Raw genomic sequence first — 17,665 nt, forward strand, 5'->3', positions numbered from 1 at the left:
AAATGAGCCATTCTCACATGCAACATTAGCAAGTCATTGAACACAAACTAGTGCACATCCAGTGGCGGTGAAATGAACCACGTCTACTGTGAGTGTGGCAGCAGGTCTCTTTCAAACTTGTAAAGTAGTTCTGTATTCTTGTGCAGAGGCAATTTCATAGTCCATGAAGTTTATCTGAGACGTGATTATTGCTGGTTGAAAACTTAACCCAATACCCCGCCTGGATGACTTGAAATACAGTCAGCCAAGGCAATTTTTGTTAGTCTCTCAAGAGACTGTTTGATTTGTTAATAGAAAACATTGAGCGTTTGTTCCATGGCCTGTGTCCGACAATCCCGGGCTGCCTCGAGTTCTCCCCTCCGGGTTCTTTCGTTGCAGTTTGCGTTGTCCATGTTCCACCACCTGGACAAACGCTTTTGGCACAGTAGAGGTGGTTCTTCGGGCGGCAAGGTTTTGGTGTGGTTCTCTTGCTTTCCAGGACAACTGCCAGGCATTAGCTGCCAGATAGCTGCCGATAGCTGCCAGACTACTATACAATTTCTATTTCCTTAACTTGTTGGCACATCCACAATTGAAGGACAAGGCCCTGGTTTAAATGAGTCCCGCAAGATTTAATACTGAGTTACATGTCCTGAAAAGTGAGTGGTTCAAACCGCTGGGTGGAAAAGGCGGGGTTAGTTTTAAATGAGCCATTCTCACATGCAACATTAGCAAGTCATTGAACACAAACTAGTGTACATCCAGTGGCGGTGAAATGAACCATGTCTACTGTGAGTGTGGCAGCAGGTCTCTTTCAAACTTGTAAAGTAGTTCTGTATTCTTGTGCAGAGGCAATTTCATAGTCCATGAAGTTTATCTGAGACGTGATTATTGCTGGTTGAAAACTTAACCCAATACCCCGCCTGGATGACTTGAAATACAGTCAGCCAAGGCAATTTTTGTTAGTCTCTCAAGAGACTGTTTGATTTGTTAATAGAAAACATTGAGCGTTTGTTCCATGGCCTGTGTCCGACAATCCCGGGCTGCCTCGTGTTCTCCCCTCCGGGTTCTTTCATTGCAGTTTGCGTTGTCCATGTTCCACCACCTGGACAAACGCTGTTGGCACAGGAGAGGTGGTTCTTCGGGCGGCAAGGTTTTGGTGTGGTTCTCTTGCTTTCCAGGATAGCTGCCAGGCATTTAAGCACTTGAATGTGTCTCCAGGTGTGTCGTCCTTGAGAAAGGCTGACTTTTAGAGGGCAAGATGGATCTTCTAGTCTGACAAGTATAATGTTGAGTTGCATGTCCTGAAAAGTGGGTTACTTTCACATTGGATGGCAAAGAAGGCTACTATACAATTTCTATTTCCTTAACTTGTTGGCACATCCACAATTGAAGGACAAGGCTCTGGTTTAAATGAGTCCCGCAAGATTTAATACTGAGTTACATGTCCTGAAAAGTGAGTGGTTCAAACCGCTGGGTGGAAAAGGCGGGGTTAGTTTTAAATGAGCCATTCTCACATGCAACATTAGCAAGTCATTGAACACAAACTAGTGCACATCCAGTGGCGGTGAAATGAACCACGTCTACTGTGAGTGTGGCAGCAGGTCTCTTTCAAACTTGTAAAGTAGTTCAGTATTCTTGTGCAGAGGCAATTTCATAGTCCATGAAGTTTATCTGAGACGTGATTATTGCTGGTTGAAAACTTAACCCAATACCCCGCCTGGATGACTTGAAATACAGTCAGCCAAGGCAATTTTTGTTAGTCTCTCAAGAGACTGTTTGATTTGTTAATAGAAAACATTGAGCGTTTGTTCCATGGCCTGTGTCCGACAATCCCGGGCTGCCTTGAGTTCTCCCCTCCGGGTTCTTTCGTTGCAGTTTGCGTTGTCCATGTTCCACCACCTGGACAAACGCTTTTGGCACAGTAGAGGTGGTTCTTCGGGCGGCAAGGTTTTGGTGTGGTTCTCTTGCTTTCCAGGACAGCTGCCAGGCATTAGCTGCCAGATAGCTGCCGATAGCTGCCAGACTACTATACAATTTCTATTTCCTTAACTTGTTGGCAAATCCACAATTGAAGGACAAGGCCCTGGTTTAAATGAGTCCCGCAAGATTTAATACTGAGTTACATGTCCTGAAAAGTGAGTGGTTCAAACCGCTGGGTGGAAAAGGCGGGGTTAGTTTTAAATGAGCCATTCTCACATGCAACATTAGCAAGTCATTGAACACAAACTAGTGTACATCCAGTGGCGGTGAAATGAACCATGTCTACTGTGAGTGTGGCAGCAGGTCTCTTTCAAACTTGTAAAGTAGTTCTGTATTCTTGTGCAGAGGCAATTTCATAGTCCATGAAGTTTATCTGAGACGTGATTATTGCTGGTTGAAAACTTAACCCAATACCCCGCCTGGATGACTTGAAATACAGTCAGCCAAGGCAATTTTTGTTAGTCTCTCAAGAGACTGTTTGATTTGTTAATAGAAAACATTGAGCGTTTGTTCCATGGCCTGTGTCCGACAATCCCGGGCTGCCTCGTGTTCTCCCCTCCGGGTTCTTTCATTGCAGTTTGCGTTGTCCATGTTCCACCACCTGGACAAACGCTGTTGGCACAGGAGAGGTGGTTCTTCGGGCGGCAAGGTTTTGGTGTGGTTCTCTTGCTTTCCAGGATAGCTGCCAGGCATTTAAGCACTTGAATGTGTCTCCAGGTGTGTCGTCCTTGAGAAAGGCTGACTTTTAGAGGGCAAGATGGATCTTCTAGTCTGACAAGTATAATGTTGAGTTGCATGTCCTGAAAAGTGGGTTACTTTCACATTGGATGGCAAAGAAGGCTACTATACAATTTCTATTTCCTTAACTTGTTGGCACATCCACAATTGAAGGACAAGGCTCTGGTTTAAATGAGTCCCGCAAGATTTAATACTGAGTTACATGTCCTGAAAAGTGAGTGGTTCAAACCGCTGGGTGGAAAAGGCGGGGTTAGTTTTAAATGAGCCATTCTCACATGCAACATTAGCAAGTCATTGAACACAAACTAGTGCACATCCAGTGGCGGTGAAATGAACCACGTCTACTGTGAGTGTGGCAGCAGGTCTCTTTCAAACTTGTAAAGTAGTTCAGTATTCTTGTGCAGAGGCAATTTCATAGTCCATGAAGTTTATCTGAGACGTGATTATTGCTGGTTGAAAACTTAACCCAATACCCCGCCTGGATGACTTGAAATACAGTCAGCCAAGGCAATTTTTGTTAGTCTCTCAAGAGACTGTTTGATTTGTTAATAGAAAACATTGAGCATTTGTTCCATGGCCTGTGTCCGACAATCTCGGGCTGCCTCGTGTTCTCCCCTCCGGGTTCTTTCATTGCAGTTTGCGTTGTCCATGTTCCACCACCTGGACAAACGCTGTTCGCACAGGAGAGGTGGTTCTTTGGTCGGCAAGGTTTTTGTGTGGTTCTCTTGCTTTCCAGGACAGCTGCCAGGCATTTAAGCACTTGAATGTGTCTCCAGGTGTGTCGTCCTTGAGAAAGGCTGACTTTGAGAGGGCAAGATGGATCTTCTAGTCTGACAAGTTTAATGTTGAGTTGCATGTCCTGAAAAGTGGGTTACTTTCACATTGGATGGCAAAGAAGACTACTATACAATTTCTATTTCCTTAACTTGTTGGCACATCCACAATTGAAGGACAAGGCTCTGGTTTAAATGAGTCCCGCAAGATTTAATACTGAGTTACATGTCCTGAAAAGTGAGTGGTTCAAACCGCTGGGTGGAAAAGGCGGGGTTAGTTTTAAATGAGCCATTCTCACATGCAACATTAGCAAGTCATTGAACACAAACTAGTGCACATCCAGTGGCGGTGAAATGAACCACGTCTACTGTGAGTGTGGCAGCAGGTCTCTTTCAAACTTGTAAAGTAGTTCTGTATTCTTGTGCAGAGGCAATTTCATAGTCCATGAAGTTTATCTGAGACGTGATTATTGCTGGTTGAAAACTTAACCCAATACCCCGCCTGGATGACTTGAAATACAGTCAGCCAAGGCAATTTTTGTTAGTCTCTCAAGAGACTGTTTGATTTGTTAATAGAAAACATTGAGCGTTTGTTCCATGGCCTGTGTCCGACAATCCCGGGCTGCCTCGTGTTCTCCCCTCCGGGTTCTTTCATTGCAGTTTGCGTTGTCCATGTTCCACCACCTGGACAAACGCTGTTGGCACAGGAGAGGTGGTTCTTCGGGCGGCAAGGTTTTGGTGTGGTTCTCTTGCTTTCCAGGATAGCTGCCAGGCATTTAAGCACTTGAATGTGTCTCCAGGTGTGTCGTCCTTGAGAAAGGCTGACTTTTAGAGGGCAAGATGGATCTTCTAGTCTGACAAGTATAATGTTGAGTTGCATGTCCTGAAAAGTGGGTTACTTTCACATTGGATGGCAAAGAAGGCTACTATACAATTTCTATTTCCTTAACTTGTTGGCACATCCACAATTGAAGGACAAGGCTCTGGTTTAAATGAGTCCCGCAAGATTTAATACTGAGTTACATGTCCTGAAAAGTGAGTGGTTCAAACCGCTGGGTGGAAAAGGCGGGGTTAGTTTTAAATGAGCCATTCTCACATGCAACATTAGCAAGTCATTGAACACAAACTAGTGCACATCCAGTGGCGGTGAAATGAACCATGTCTACTGTGAGTGTGGCAGCAGGTCTCTTTCAAACTTGTAAAGTAGTTCAGTATTCTTGTGCAGAGGCAATTTCATAGTCCATGAAGTTTATCTGAGACGTGATTATTGCTGGTTGAAAACTTAACCCAATACCCCGCCTGGATGACTTGAAATACAGTCAGCCAAGGCAATTTTTGTTAGTCTCTCAAGAGACTGTTTGATTTGTTAATAGAAAACATTGAGCGTTTGTTCCATGGCCTGTGTCCGACAATCCCGGGCTGCCTCGAGTTCTCCCCTCCGGGTTCTTTCGTTGCAGTTTGCGCTGTCCATGTTCCACCACCTGGACAAACGCTTTTGGCACAGTAGAGGTGGTTCTTTGGTCGGCAAGGTTTTTGTGTGGTTCTCTTGCTTTCCAGGATAGCTGCCAGGCATTTAAGCACTTGAATGTGTCTCCAGGTGTGTCGTCCTTGAGAAAGGCTGACTTTTAGAGGGCAAGATGGATCTTCTAGTCTGACAAGTATAATGTTGAGTTGCATGTCCTGAAAAGTGGGTTACTTTCACATTGGATGGCAAAGAAGGCTACTATACAATTTCTATTTCCTTAACTTGTTGGCACATCCACAATTGAAGGACAAGGCTCTGGTTTAAATGAGTCCCGCAAGATTTAATACTGAGTTACATGTCCTGAAAAGTGAGTGGTTCAAACCGCTGGGTGGAAAAGGCGGGGTTAGTTTTAAATGAGCCATTCTCACATGCAACATTAGCAAGTCATTGAACACAAACTAGTGCACATCCAGTGGCGGTGAAATGAACCACGTCTACTGTGAGTGTGGCAGCAGGTCTCTTTCAAACTTGTAAAGTAGTTCAGTATTCTTGTGCAGAGGCAATTTCATAGTCCATGAAGTTTATCTGAGACGTGATTATTGCTGGTTGAAAACTTAACCCAATACCCCGCCTGGATGACTTGAAATACAGTCAGCCAAGGCAATTTTTGTTAGTCTCTCAAGAGACTGTTTGATTTGTTAATAGAAAACATTGAGCGTTTGTTCCATGGCCTGTGTCCGACAATCCCGGGCTGCCTCGAGTTCTCCCCTCCGGGTTCTTTCGTTGCAGTTTGCGTTGTCCATGTTCCACCACCTGGACAAACGCTTTTGGCACAGTAGAGGTGGTTCTTCGGGCGGCAAGGTTTTGGTGTGGTTCTCTTGCTTTCCAGGACAACTGCCAGGCATTAGCTGCCAGATAGCTGCCGATAGCTGCCAGACTACTATACAATTTCTATTTCCTTAACTTGTTGGCACATCCACAATTGAAGGACAAGGCCCTGGTTTAAATGAGTCCCGCAAGATTTAATACTGAGTTACATGTCCTGAAAAGTGAGTGGTTCAAACCGCTGGGTGGAAAAGGCGGGGTTAGTTTTAAATGAGCCATTCTCACATGCAACATTAGCAAGTCATTGAACACAAACTAGTGTACATCCAGTGGCGGTGAAATGAACCATGTCTACTGTGAGTGTGGCAGCAGGTCTCTTTCAAACTTGTAAAGTAGTTCAGTATTCTTGTGCAGAGGCAATTTCATAGTCCATGAAGTTTATCTGAGACGTGATTATTGCTGGTTGAAAACTTAACCCAATACCCCGCCTGGATGACTTGAAATACAGTCAGCCAAGGCAATTTTTGTTAGTCTCTCAAGAGACTGTTTGATTTGTTAATAGAAAACATTGAGCGTTTGTTCCATGGCCTGTGTCCGACAATCCCGGGCTGCCTCGAGTTCTCCCCTCCGGGTTCTTTCGTTGCAGTTTGCGTTGTCCATGTTCCACCACCTGGACAAACGCTTTTGGCACAGTAGAGGTGGTTCTTCGGGCGGCAAGGTTTTGGTGTGGTTCTCTTGCTTTCCAGGACAACTGCCAGGCATTAGCTGCCAGATAGCTGCCGATAGCTGCCAGACTACTATACAATTTCTATTTCCTTAACTTGTTGGCACATCCACAATTGAAGGACAAGGCCCTGGTTTAAATGAGTCCCGCAAGATTTAATACTGAGTTACATGTCCTGAAAAGTGAGTGGTTCAAACCGCTGGTTGGAAAAGGCGGGGTTAGTTTTAAATGAGCCATTCTCACATGCAACATTAGCAAGTCATTGAACACAAACTAGTGTACATCCAGTGGCGGTGAAATGAACCATGTCTACTGTGAGTGTGGCAGCAGGTCTCTTTCAAACTTGTAAAGTAGTTCTGTATTCTTGTGCAGAGGCAATTTCATAGTCCATGAAGTTTATCTGAGACGTGATTATTGCTGGTTGAAAACTTAACCCAATACCCCGCCTGGATGACTTGAAATACAGTCAGCCAAGGCAATTTTTGTTAGTCTCTCAAGAGACTGTTTGATTTGTTAATAGAAAACATTGAGCGTTTGTTCCATGGCCTGTGTCCGACAATCTCGGGCTGCCTCGTGTTCTCCCCTCCGGGTTCTTTCATTGCAGTTTGCGTTGTCCATGTTCCACCACCTGGACAAACGCTGTTGGCACAGGAGAGGTGGTTCTTCGGGCGGCAAGGTTTTGGTGTGGTTCTCTTGCTTTCCAGGATAGCTGCCAGGCATTTAAGCACTTGAATGTGTCTCCAGGTGTGTCGTCCTTGAGAAAGGCTGACTTTTAGAGGGCAAGATGGATCTTCTAGTCTGACAAGTATAATGTTGAGTTGCATGTCCTGAAAAGTGGGTTACTTTCACATTGGATGGCAAAGAAGGCTACTATACAATTTCTATTTCCTTAACTTGTTGGCACATCCACAATTGAAGGACAAGGCTCTGGTTTAAATGAGTCCCGCAAGATTTAATACTGAGTTACATGTCCTGAAAAGTGAGTGGTTCAAACCGCTGGGTGGAAAAGGCGGGGTTAGTTTTAAATGAGCCATTCTCACATGCAACATTAGCAAGTCATTGAACACAAACTAGTGCACATCCAGTGGCGGTGAAATGAACCACGTCTACTGTGAGTGTGGCAGCAGGTCTCTTTCAAACTTGTAAAGTAGTTCAGTATTCTTGTGCAGAGGCAATTTCATAGTCCATGAAGTTTATCTGAGACGTGATTATTGCTGGTTGAAAACTTAACCCAATACCCCGCCTGGATGACTTGAAATACAGTCAGCCAAGGCAATTTTTGTTAGTCTCTCAAGAGACTGTTTGAATTGTTAATAGAAAACATTGAGCGTTTGTTCCATGGCCTGTGTCCGACAATCCCGGGCTGCCTCGTGTTCTCCCCTCTGGGTTCTTTCATTGCAGTTTGCGTTGTCCATGTTCCACCACCTGGACAAACGCTGTTGGCACAGGAGAGGTGGTTCTTCGGGCGGCAAGGTTTTGGTGTGGTTCTCTTGCTTTCCAGGATAGCTGCCAGGCATTTAAGCACTTGAATGTGTCTCCAGGTGTGTCGTCCTTGAGAAAGGCTGACTTTTAGAGGGCAAGATGGATCTTCTAGTCTGACAAGTATAATGTTGAGTTGCATGTCCTGAAAAGTGGGTTACTTTCACATTGGATGGCAAAGAAGGCTACTATACAATTTCTATTTCCTTAACTTGTTGGCACATCCACAATTGAAGGACAAGGCTCTGGTTTAAATGAGTCCCGCAAGATTTAATACTGAGTTACATGTCCTGAAAAGTGAGTGGTTCAAACCGCTGGGTGGAAAAGGCGGGGTTAGTTTTAAATGAGCCATTCTCACATGCAACATTAGCAAGTCATTGAACACAAACTAGTGCACATCCAGTGGCGGTGAAATGAACCACGTCTACTGTGAGTGTGGCAGCAGGTCTCTTTCAAACTTGTAAAGTAGTTCAGTATTCTTGTGCAGAGGCAATTTCATAGTCCATGAAGTTTATCTGAGACGTGATTATTGCTGGTTGAAAACTTAACCCAATACCCCGCCTGGATGACTTGAAATACAGTCAGCCAAGGCAATTTTTGCTAGTCTCTCAAGAGACTGTTTGATTTGTTAATAGAAAACATTGAGCGTTTGTTCCATGGCCTGTGTCCGACAATCTCGGGCTGCCTCGTGTTCTCCCCTCCGGGTTCTTTCATTGCAGTTTGCGTTGTCCATGTTCCACCACCTGGACAAACGCTGTTGGCACAGGAGAGGTGGTTCTTCGGGCGGCAAGGTTTTGGGGTGGTTCTCTTGCTTTCCAGGATAGCTGCCAGGCATTTAAGCACTTGAATGTGTCTCCAGGTGTGTCGTCCTTGAGAAAGGCTGACTTTTAGAGGGCAAGATGGATCTTCTAGTCTGACAAGTATAATGTTGAGTTGCATGTCCTGAAAAGTGGGTTACTTTCACATTGGATGGCAAAGAAGGCTACTATACAATTTCTATTTCCTTAACTTGTTGGCACATCCACAATTGAAGGACAAGGCTCTGGTTTAAATGAGTCCCGCAAGATTTAATACTGAGTTACATGTCCTGAAAAGTGAGTGGTTCAAACCGCTGGGTGGAAAAGGCGGGGTTAGTTTTAAATGAGCCATTCTCACATGCAACATTAGCAAGTCATTGAACACAAACTAGTGTACATCCAGTGGCGGTGAAATGAACCATGTCTACTGTGAGTGTGGCAGCAGGTCTCTTTCAAACTTGTAAAGTAGTTCAGTATTCTTGTGCAGAGGCAATTTCATAGTCCATGAAGTTTATCTGAGACGTGATTATTGCTGGTTGAAAACTTAACCCAATACCCCGCCTGGATCACTTGAAATACAGTCAGCCAAGGCAATTTTTGTTAGTCTCTCAAGAGACTGTTTGAATTGTTAATAGAAAACATTGAGCGTTTGTTCCATGGCCTGTGTCCGACAATCCCGGGCTGCCTCGTGTTCTCCCCTCTGGGTTCTTTCATTGCAGTTTGCGTTGTCCATGTTCCACCACCTGGACAAACGCTGTTGGCACAGGAGAGGTTGTTCTTCGGGCGGCAAGGTTTTGGTGTGGTTCTCTTGCTTTCCAGGACAGCTGCCAGGCATTAGCTGCCAGATAGCTGCCGATAGCTGCCAGACTACTATACAATTTCTATTTCCTTAACTTGTTGGCACATCCACAATTGAAGGACAAGGCTCTGGTTTAAATGAGTCCCGCAAGATTTAATACTGAGTTACATGTCCTGAAAAGTGAGTGGTTCAAACCGCTGGGTGGAAAAGGCGGGGTTAGTTTTAAATGAGCCATTCTCACATGCAACATTAGCAAGTCATTGAACACAAACTAGTGTACATCCAGTGGCGGTGAAATGAACCATGTCTACTGTGAGTGTGGCAGCAGGTCTCTTTCAAACTTGTAAAGTAGTTCTGTATTCTTGTGCAGAGGCAATTTCATAGTCCATGAAGTTTATCTGAGACGTGATTATTGCTGGTTGAAAACTTAACCCAATACCCCGCCTGGATGACTTGAAATACAGTCAGCCAAGGCAATTTTTGTTAGTCTCTCAAGAGACTGTTTGATTTGTTAATAGAAAACATTGAGCGTTTGTTCCATGGCCTGTGTCCGACAATCCTGGGCTGCCTCGAGTTCTCCCCTCCGGGTTCTTTCGTTGCAGTTTGCGTTGTCCATGTTCCACCACCTGGACAAACGCTTTTGGCACAGTAGAGGTGGTTCTTCGGGCGGCAAGGTTTTGGTGTGGTTCTCTTGCTTTCCAGGACAGCTGCCAGGCATTAGCTGCCAGATAGCTGCCGATAGCTGCCAGACTACTATACAATTTCTATTTCCTTAACTTGTTGGCACATCCACAATTGAAGGACAAGGCTCTGGTTTAAATGAGTCCCGCAAGATTTAATACTGAGTTACATGTCCTGAAAAGTGAGTGGTTCAAACCGCTGTGTGGAAAAGGCGGGGTTAGTTTTAAATGAGCCATTCTCACATGCAACATTAGCAAGTCATTGAACACAAACTAGTGCACATCCAGTGGCGGTGAAATGAACCACGTCTACTGTGAGTGTGGCAGCAGGTCTCTTTCAAACTTGTAAAGTAGTTCTGTATTCTTGTGCAGAGGCAATTTCATAGTCCATGAAGTTTATCTGAGACGTGATTATTGCTGGTTGAAAACTTAACCCAATACCCCGCCTGGATCACTTGAAATACAGTCAGCCAAGGCAATTTTTGTTAGTCTCTCAAGAGACTGTTTGATTTGTTAATAGAAAACATTGAGCGTTTGTTCCATGGCCTGTGTCCGACAATCCCGGGCTGCCTCGAGTTCTCCCCTCCCGGTTCTTTCGTTGCAGTTTGCGTTGTCCATGTTCCACCACCTGGACAAACGCTGTTGGCACAGGAGAGGTTGTTCTTCGGGCGGCAAGGTTTTGGTGTGGTTCTCTTGCTTTCCAGGATAGCTGCCAGGCATTTAAGCACTTGAATGTGTCTCCAGGTGTGTCGTCCTTGAGAAAGGCTGACTTTTAGAGGGCAAGATGGATCTTCTAGTCTGACAAGTATAATGTTGAGTTGCATGTCCTGAAAAGTGGGTTACTTTCACATTGGATGGCAAAGAAGGCTACTATACAATTTCTATTTCCTTAACTTGTTGGCACATCCACAATTGAAGGACAAGGCTCTGGTTTAAATGAGTTCCGCAAGATTTAATACTGAGTTACATGTCCTGAAAAGTGAGTGGTTCAAACCGCTGGGTGGAAAAGGCGGGGTTAGTTTTAAATGAGCCATTCTCACATGCAACATTAGCAAGTCATTGAACACAAACTAGTGCACATCCAGTGGCGGTGAAATGAACCACGTCTACTGTGAGTGTGGCAGCAGGTCTCTTTCAAACTTGTAAAGTAGTTCAGTATTCTTGTGCAGAGGCAATTTCATAGTCCATGAAGTTTATCTGAGACGTGATTATTGCTGGTTGAAAACTTAACCCAATACCCCGCCTGGATGACTTGAAATACAGTCAGCCAAGGCAATTTTGGTAGTCTCTCAAGAGACTGTTTGATTTGTTAATAGAAAACATTGAGCGTTTGTTCCATGGCCTGTGTCCGACAATCCCGGGCTCCCTCGAGTTCTCCCCTCCGGGTTCTTTCGTTGCAGTTTGCGCTGTCCATGGTCCACCACCTGGACAAACGCTTTTGGCACAGTAGAGGTGGTTCTTTGGTCGGCAAGGTTTTTGTGTGGTTCTCTTGCTTTCCAGGACAGCTGCCAGGCATTAGCTGCCAGATAGCTGCCGAAAGCTGCCAGACTACTATACAATTTCTATTTCCTTAACTTGTTGGCACATCCACAATTGAAGGACAAGGCCCTGGTTTAAATGAGTCCCGCAAGATTTAATACTGAGTTACATGTCCTGAAAAGTGAGTGGTTCAAACCGCTGGGTGGAAAAGGCGGGGTTAGTTTTAAATGAGCCATTCTCACATGCAACATTAGCAAGTCATTGAACACAAACTAGTGTACATCCAGTGGCGGTGAAATGAACCACGTCCACTGTGAGTGTGGCAGCAGGTCTCTTTCAAACTTGTAAAGTAGGTCAGTATTCTTGTGCAGAGGCAATTTCATAGTCCATGAAGTTTATCTGAGACGTGATTATTGCTGGTTGAAAACTTAACCCAATACCCCGCCTGGATGACTTGAAATACAGTCAGCCAAGGCAATTTTTGTTAGTCTCTCAAGAGACTGTTTGATTTCTTAATAGAAAACATTGAGCGTTTGTTCCATGGCCTGTGTCCGACAATCCTGGGCTGCCTCGAGTTCTCCCCTCCGGGTTCTTTCGTTGCAGTTTGCGTTGTCCATGTTCCACCACCTGGACAAACGCTTTTGGCACAGTAGAGGTGGTTCTTCGTGCGGCAAGGTTTTGGTGTGGTTCTCTTGCTTTCCAGGACAACTGCCAGGCATTAGCTGCCAGATAGCTGCCGATAGCTGCCAGACTAATATACAATTTCTATTTCCTTAACTTGTTGGCACATCCACAATTGAAGGACAAGGCCCTGGTTTAAATGAGTCCCGCAAGGTTTAATACTGAGTTACATGTCCTGAAAAGTGAGTGGTTCAAACCGCTAGGTGGAAAAGGCGGGGTTAGTTTTAAATGAGCCATTCTCACATGCAACATTAGCAAGTCATTGAACACAAACTAGTGTTCATCCAGTGGCGGTGAAATGAACCATGTCTACTGTGAGTGTGGCAGCAGGTCTCTTTCAAACTTGTAAAGTAGTTCTGTATTCTTGTGCAGAGGCAATTTCATAGTCCATGAAGTTTATCTGAGACGGGATTATTGCTGGTTGAAAACTTAACCCAATACCCCGCCTGGATGACTTGAAATACAGTCAGCCAAGGCAATTTTTGTTAGTCTCTCAAGAGACTGTTTGATTTGTTAATAGAAACCATTGAGCGTTTGTTCCATGGCCTGTGTCCGACAATCCCGGGCTGCCTCGAGTTCTCCCCTCCGGGTTCTTTCGTTGCAGTTTGCGCTGTCCATGGTCCACCACCTGGACAAACGCTTTTGGCACAGTAGAGGTGGTTCTTTGGTCGGCAAGGTTTTTGTGTGGTTCTCTTGCTTTCCAGGACAGCTGCCTGGCATTAGCTGCCAGATAGCTGCCGATAGCTGCCAGACTACTATACAATTTCTATTTCCTTAACTTGTTGGCACATCCACAATTGAAGGACAAGGCCCTGGTTTAAATGAGTCCCGCAAGATTTAATACTGAGTTACATGTCCTGAAAAGTGAGTGGTTCAAACCGCTGGGTGGAAAAGGCGGGGTTAGTTTTAAATGAGCCATTCTCACATGCAACATTAGCAAGTCATTGAACACAAACTAGTGCACATCCAGTGGCGGTGAAATGAACCACGTCTACTGTGAGTGTGGCAGCAGGTCTCTTTCAAACTTGTAAAGTAGTTCAGTATTCTTGTGCAGAGGCAATTTCATAGTCCATGAAGTTTATCTGAGACGTGATTATTGCTGGTTGAAAACTTAACCCAATACCCCGCCTGGATGACTTGAAATACAGTCAGCCAAGGCAATTTTTGTTAGTCTCTCAAGAGACTGTTTGATTTGTTAATAGAAAACATTAAGCGTTTGTTCCATGGCCTGTGTCCGACAATCCCGGGCTGCCTCGAGTTCTCCCCTCCGGGTTCTTTCGTTGCAGTTTGCGTTGTCCATGTTCCACCACCTGGACAAACGCTTTTGGCACAGTAGAGGTGGTTCTTTGGTCGGCAAGGTTTTTGTGTGGTTCTCTTGCTTTCCAGGACAGCTGCCTGGCATTAGCTGCCAGATAGCTGCCGATAGCTGCCAGACTACTATACAATTTCTATTTCCTTAACTTGTTGGCACATCCACAATTGAAGGACAAGGCTCTGGTTTAAATGAGTCCCGCAAGATTTAATACTGAGTTACATGTCCTGAAAAGTGAGTGGTTCAAACCGCTGGGTGGAAAAGGCGGGGTTAGTTTTAAATGAGCCATTCTCACATGCAACATTAGCAAGTCATTGAACACAAACTAGTGCACATCCAGTGGCGGTGAAATGAACCACGTCTACTGTGAGTGTGGCAGCAGGTCTCTTTCAAACTTGTAAAGTAGATCTGTATTCTTGTGCAGAGGCAATTTCATAGTCCATGAAGTTTATCTGAGACGTGATTATTGCTGGTTGAAAACTTAACCCAATGCCCCGCCTGGATGACTTGAAATACAGTCAGCCAAGGCAATTTTTGTTAGTCTCCCAAGAGACTGTTTGATTTGTTAATAGAAAACATTGAGCGTTTGTTCCATGGCCTGTGTCCGACAATCCCGGGCTGCCTCGAGTTCTCCCCTCCGGGTTCTTTCGTTGCAGTTTGCGCTGTCCATGTTCCACCACCTGGACAAACGCTTTTGGCACAGTAGAGGTGGTTCTTTGGTCGGCAAGGTTTTTGTGTGGTTCTCTTGCTTTCCAGGACAGCTGCCAGGCATTAGCTGCCAGATAGCTGCCGATAGCTGCCAGACTACTATACAATTTCTATTTCCTTAACTTGTTGGCACATCCACAATTGAAGGACAAGGCCCTGGTTTAAATGAGTCCCGCAAGATTTAATACTGAGTTACATGTCCTGAAAAGTGAGTGGTTCAAACCGCTGGGTGGAAAAGGCGGGGTTAGTTTTAAATGAGCCATTCTCACATGCAACATTAGCAAGTCATTGAACACAAACTAGTGTTCATCCAGTGGCGGTGAAATGAACCATGTCTACTGTGAGTGTGGCAGCAGGTCTCTTTCAAACTTGTAAAGTAGTTCAGTATTCTTGTGCAGAGGCAATTTCATAGTCCATGAAGTTTATCTGAGACGTGATTATTGCTGGTTGAAAACTTAACCCAATGCCCCGCCTGGATGACTTGAAATACAGTCAGCCAAGGCAATTTTTGTTAGTCTCCCAAGAGACTGTTTGATTTGTTAATAGAAAACATTGAGCGTTTGTTCCATGGCCTGTGTCCGACAATCCCGGGCTGCCTCGTGTTCTCCCCTCCGGGTTCTTTCATTGCAGTTTGCGTTGTCCATGTTCCACCACCTGGACAAACGCTGTTGGCACAGGAGAGGTGGTTCTTCGGGCGGCAAGGTTTTGGTGTGGTTCTCTTGCTTTCCAGGATAGCTGCCAGGCATTTAAGCACTTGAATGTGTCTCCAGGTGTGTCGTCCTTGAGAAAGGCTGACTTTTAGAGGGCAAGATGGATCTTCTAGTCTGACAAGTATAATGTTGAGTTGCATGTCCTGAAAAGTGGGTTACTTTCACATTGGATGGCAAAGAAGGCTACTATACAATTTCTATTTCCTTAACTTGTTGGCACATCCACAATTGAAGGACAAGGCTCTGGTTTAAATGAGTCCCGCAAGATTTAATACTGAGTTACATGTCCTGAAAAGTGAGTGGTTCAAACCGCTGGGTGGAAAAGGCGGGGTTAGTTTTAAATGAGCCATTCTCACATGCAACATTAGCAAGTCATTGAACACAAACTAGTGTACATCCAGTGGCGGTGAAATGAACCATGTCTACTGTGAGTGTGGCAGCAGGTCTCTTTCAAACTTGTAAAGTAGATCTGTATTCTTGTGCAGAGGCAATTTCATAGTCCATGAAGTTTATCTGAGACGTGATTATTGCTGGTTGAAAACTTAACCCAATACCCCGCCTGGATGACTTGAAATACAGTCAGCCAAGGCAATTTTTGTTAGTCTCTCAAGAGACTGTTTGATTTGTTAATAGAAAACATTGAGCGTTTGTTCCATGGCCTGTGTCCGACAATCCCGGGCTGCCTCGAGTTCTCCCCTCCGGGTTCTTTCGTTGCAGTTTGCGCTGTCCATGTTCCACCACCTGGACAAACGCTTTTGGCACAGTAGAGGTGGTTCTTTGGTTGGCAAGGTTTTTGTGTGGTTCTCTTGCTTTCCAGGACAGCTGCCTGGCATTAGCTGCCAGATAGCTGCCGATAGCTGCCAGACTACTATACAATTTCTATTTCCTTAACTTGTTGGCACATCCACAATTGAAGGACAAGGCCCTGGTTTAAATGAGTCCCGCAAGATTTAATACTGAGTTACATGTCCTGAAAAGTGAGTGGTTCAAACCGCTGGGTGGAAAAGGCGGGGTTAGTTTTAAATGAGCCATTCTCACATGCAACATTAGCAAGTCATTGAACACAAACTAGTGTACATCCAGTGGCGGTGAAATGAACCACGTCCACTGTGAGTGTGGCAGCAGGTCTCTTTCAAACTTGTAAAGTAGATCTGTATTCTTGTGCAGAGGCAATTTCATAGTCCATGAAGTTTATCTGAGACGTGATTATTGCTGGTTGAAAACTTAACCCAATACCCCGCCTGGATGACTTGAAATACAGTCAGCCAAGGCAATTTTTGTTAGTCTCTCAAGAGACTGTTTGATTTCTTAATAGAAAACATTGAGCGTTTGTTCCATGGCCTGTGTCCGACAATCCTGGGCTGCCTCGAGTTCTCCCCTCCGGGTTCTTTCGTTGCAGTTTGCGTTGTCCATGTTCCACCACCTGGACAAACGCTTTTGGCACAGTAGAGGTGGTTCTTCGTGCGGCAAGGTTTTGGTGTGGTTCTCTTGCTTTCCAGGACAACTGCCAGGCATTAGCTGCCAGATAGCTGCCGATAGCTGCCAGACTAATATACAATTTCTATTTCCTTAACTTGTTGGCACATCCACAATTGAAGGACAAGGCCCTGGTTTAAATGAGTCCCGCAAGGTTTAATACTGAGTTACATGTCCTGAAAAGTGAGTGGTTCAAACCGCTAGGTGGAAAAGGCGGGGTTAGTTTTAAATGAGCCATTCTCACATGCAACATTAGCAAGTCATTGAACACAAACTAGTGTACATCCAGTGGCGGTGAAATGAACCATGTCTACTGTGAGTGTGGCAGCAGGTCTCTTTCAAACTTGTAAAGTAGTTCTGTATTCTTGTGCAGAGGCAATTTCATAGTCCATGAAGTTTATCTGAGACGTGATTATTGCTGGTTGAAAACTTAACCCAATACCCCGCCTGGATGACTTGAAATACAGTCAGCCAAGGCAATTTTTGTTAGTCTCTCAAGAGACTGTTTGATTTGTTAATAGAAAACATTGAGCGTTTGTTCCATGGCCTGTGTCCGACAATCCCGGGCTGCCTCGTGTTCTCCCCTCCGGGTTCTTTCATTGCAGTTTGCGTTGTCCATGTTCCACCACCTGGACAAACGCTGTTGGCACAGGAGAGGTGGTTCTTCGGGCGGCAAGGTTTTGGTGTGGTTCTCTTGCTTTCCAGGATAGCTGCCAGGCATTTAAGCACTTGAATGTGTCTCCAGGTGTGTCGTCCTTGAGAAAGGCTGACTTTTAGAGGGCAAGATGGATCTTCTAGTCTGACAAGTATAATGTTGAGTTGCATGTCCTGAAAAGTGGGTTACTTTCACATTGGATGGCAAAGAAGGCTACTATACAATTTCTATTTCCTTAACTTGTTGGCACATCCACAATTGAAGGACAAGGCTCTGGTTTAAATGAGTCCCGCAAGATTTAATACTGAGTTACATGTCCTGAAAAGTGAGTGGTTCAAACCGCTGGGTGGAAAAGGCGGGGTTAGTTTTAAATGAGCCATTCTCACATGCAACATTAGCAAG

General features: G+C 44.9%; 1 protein-coding gene and 24 non-coding genes across 26 annotated transcripts in view; all 25 read left to right on the plus strand.

The window, feature by feature from the left end:
* Positions 1 to 17,665, plus strand: part of fhdc1 (FH2 domain containing 1) — a 68,966-nt gene that overhangs the window by 28,735 nt on the left and 22,566 nt on the right. The window lies entirely within an intron of this gene.
* LOC122771745 lies at positions 135 to 275 on the plus strand. The gene has a single exon (XR_006360668.1). It is a non-coding gene; the product is annotated as a U4 spliceosomal RNA (small nuclear RNA).
* LOC122771746 lies at positions 817 to 957 on the plus strand. The gene has a single exon (XR_006360669.1). It is a non-coding gene; the product is annotated as a U4 spliceosomal RNA (small nuclear RNA).
* LOC122771747 lies at positions 1,614 to 1,754 on the plus strand. Its single transcript, XR_006360670.1, has one exon. It is a non-coding gene; the product is annotated as a U4 spliceosomal RNA (small nuclear RNA).
* On the plus strand, positions 2,296 to 2,436 carry LOC122771748. The gene has a single exon (XR_006360671.1). It is a non-coding gene; the product is annotated as a U4 spliceosomal RNA (small nuclear RNA).
* On the plus strand, positions 3,093 to 3,233 carry LOC122771750. The gene has a single exon (XR_006360673.1). It is a non-coding gene; the product is annotated as a U4 spliceosomal RNA (small nuclear RNA).
* LOC122771751 lies at positions 3,890 to 4,030 on the plus strand. Its single transcript, XR_006360674.1, has one exon. It is a non-coding gene; the product is annotated as a U4 spliceosomal RNA (small nuclear RNA).
* LOC122771752 lies at positions 4,687 to 4,827 on the plus strand. Its single transcript, XR_006360675.1, has one exon. It is a non-coding gene; the product is annotated as a U4 spliceosomal RNA (small nuclear RNA).
* On the plus strand, positions 5,484 to 5,624 carry LOC122771753. The gene has a single exon (XR_006360676.1). It is a non-coding gene; the product is annotated as a U4 spliceosomal RNA (small nuclear RNA).
* Positions 6,166 to 6,306, plus strand: LOC122771754. Its single transcript, XR_006360677.1, has one exon. It is a non-coding gene; the product is annotated as a U4 spliceosomal RNA (small nuclear RNA).
* Positions 6,848 to 6,988, plus strand: LOC122771755. The gene has a single exon (XR_006360678.1). It is a non-coding gene; the product is annotated as a U4 spliceosomal RNA (small nuclear RNA).
* On the plus strand, positions 7,645 to 7,785 carry LOC122771757. Its single transcript, XR_006360679.1, has one exon. It is a non-coding gene; the product is annotated as a U4 spliceosomal RNA (small nuclear RNA).
* Positions 8,442 to 8,582, plus strand: LOC122771790. The gene has a single exon (XR_006360710.1). It is a non-coding gene; the product is annotated as a U4 spliceosomal RNA (small nuclear RNA).
* LOC122771722 lies at positions 9,239 to 9,379 on the plus strand. The gene has a single exon (XR_006360645.1). It is a non-coding gene; the product is annotated as a U4 spliceosomal RNA (small nuclear RNA).
* LOC122771758 lies at positions 9,921 to 10,061 on the plus strand. The gene has a single exon (XR_006360680.1). It is a non-coding gene; the product is annotated as a U4 spliceosomal RNA (small nuclear RNA).
* Positions 10,603 to 10,743, plus strand: LOC122771723. Its single transcript, XR_006360646.1, has one exon. It is a non-coding gene; the product is annotated as a U4 spliceosomal RNA (small nuclear RNA).
* On the plus strand, positions 11,400 to 11,539 carry LOC122771730. The gene has a single exon (XR_006360653.1). It is a non-coding gene; the product is annotated as a U4 spliceosomal RNA (small nuclear RNA).
* LOC122771759 lies at positions 12,081 to 12,221 on the plus strand. The gene has a single exon (XR_006360681.1). It is a non-coding gene; the product is annotated as a U4 spliceosomal RNA (small nuclear RNA).
* LOC122771721 lies at positions 12,763 to 12,903 on the plus strand. Its single transcript, XR_006360644.1, has one exon. It is a non-coding gene; the product is annotated as a U4 spliceosomal RNA (small nuclear RNA).
* Positions 13,445 to 13,585, plus strand: LOC122771760. Its single transcript, XR_006360682.1, has one exon. It is a non-coding gene; the product is annotated as a U4 spliceosomal RNA (small nuclear RNA).
* LOC122771719 lies at positions 14,127 to 14,267 on the plus strand. The gene has a single exon (XR_006360642.1). It is a non-coding gene; the product is annotated as a U4 spliceosomal RNA (small nuclear RNA).
* LOC122771720 lies at positions 14,809 to 14,949 on the plus strand. The gene has a single exon (XR_006360643.1). It is a non-coding gene; the product is annotated as a U4 spliceosomal RNA (small nuclear RNA).
* On the plus strand, positions 15,606 to 15,746 carry LOC122771763. Its single transcript, XR_006360684.1, has one exon. It is a non-coding gene; the product is annotated as a U4 spliceosomal RNA (small nuclear RNA).
* LOC122771764 lies at positions 16,288 to 16,428 on the plus strand. The gene has a single exon (XR_006360685.1). It is a non-coding gene; the product is annotated as a U4 spliceosomal RNA (small nuclear RNA).
* Positions 16,970 to 17,110, plus strand: LOC122771765. Its single transcript, XR_006360686.1, has one exon. It is a non-coding gene; the product is annotated as a U4 spliceosomal RNA (small nuclear RNA).

The sequence above is a fragment of the Solea senegalensis genome, linkage group LG6 (assembly GCF_019176455.1).
Source record: "Solea senegalensis isolate Sse05_10M linkage group LG6, IFAPA_SoseM_1, whole genome shotgun sequence".
Taxonomy (NCBI): Eukaryota; Metazoa; Chordata; class Actinopteri; order Pleuronectiformes; family Soleidae; genus Solea; species Solea senegalensis.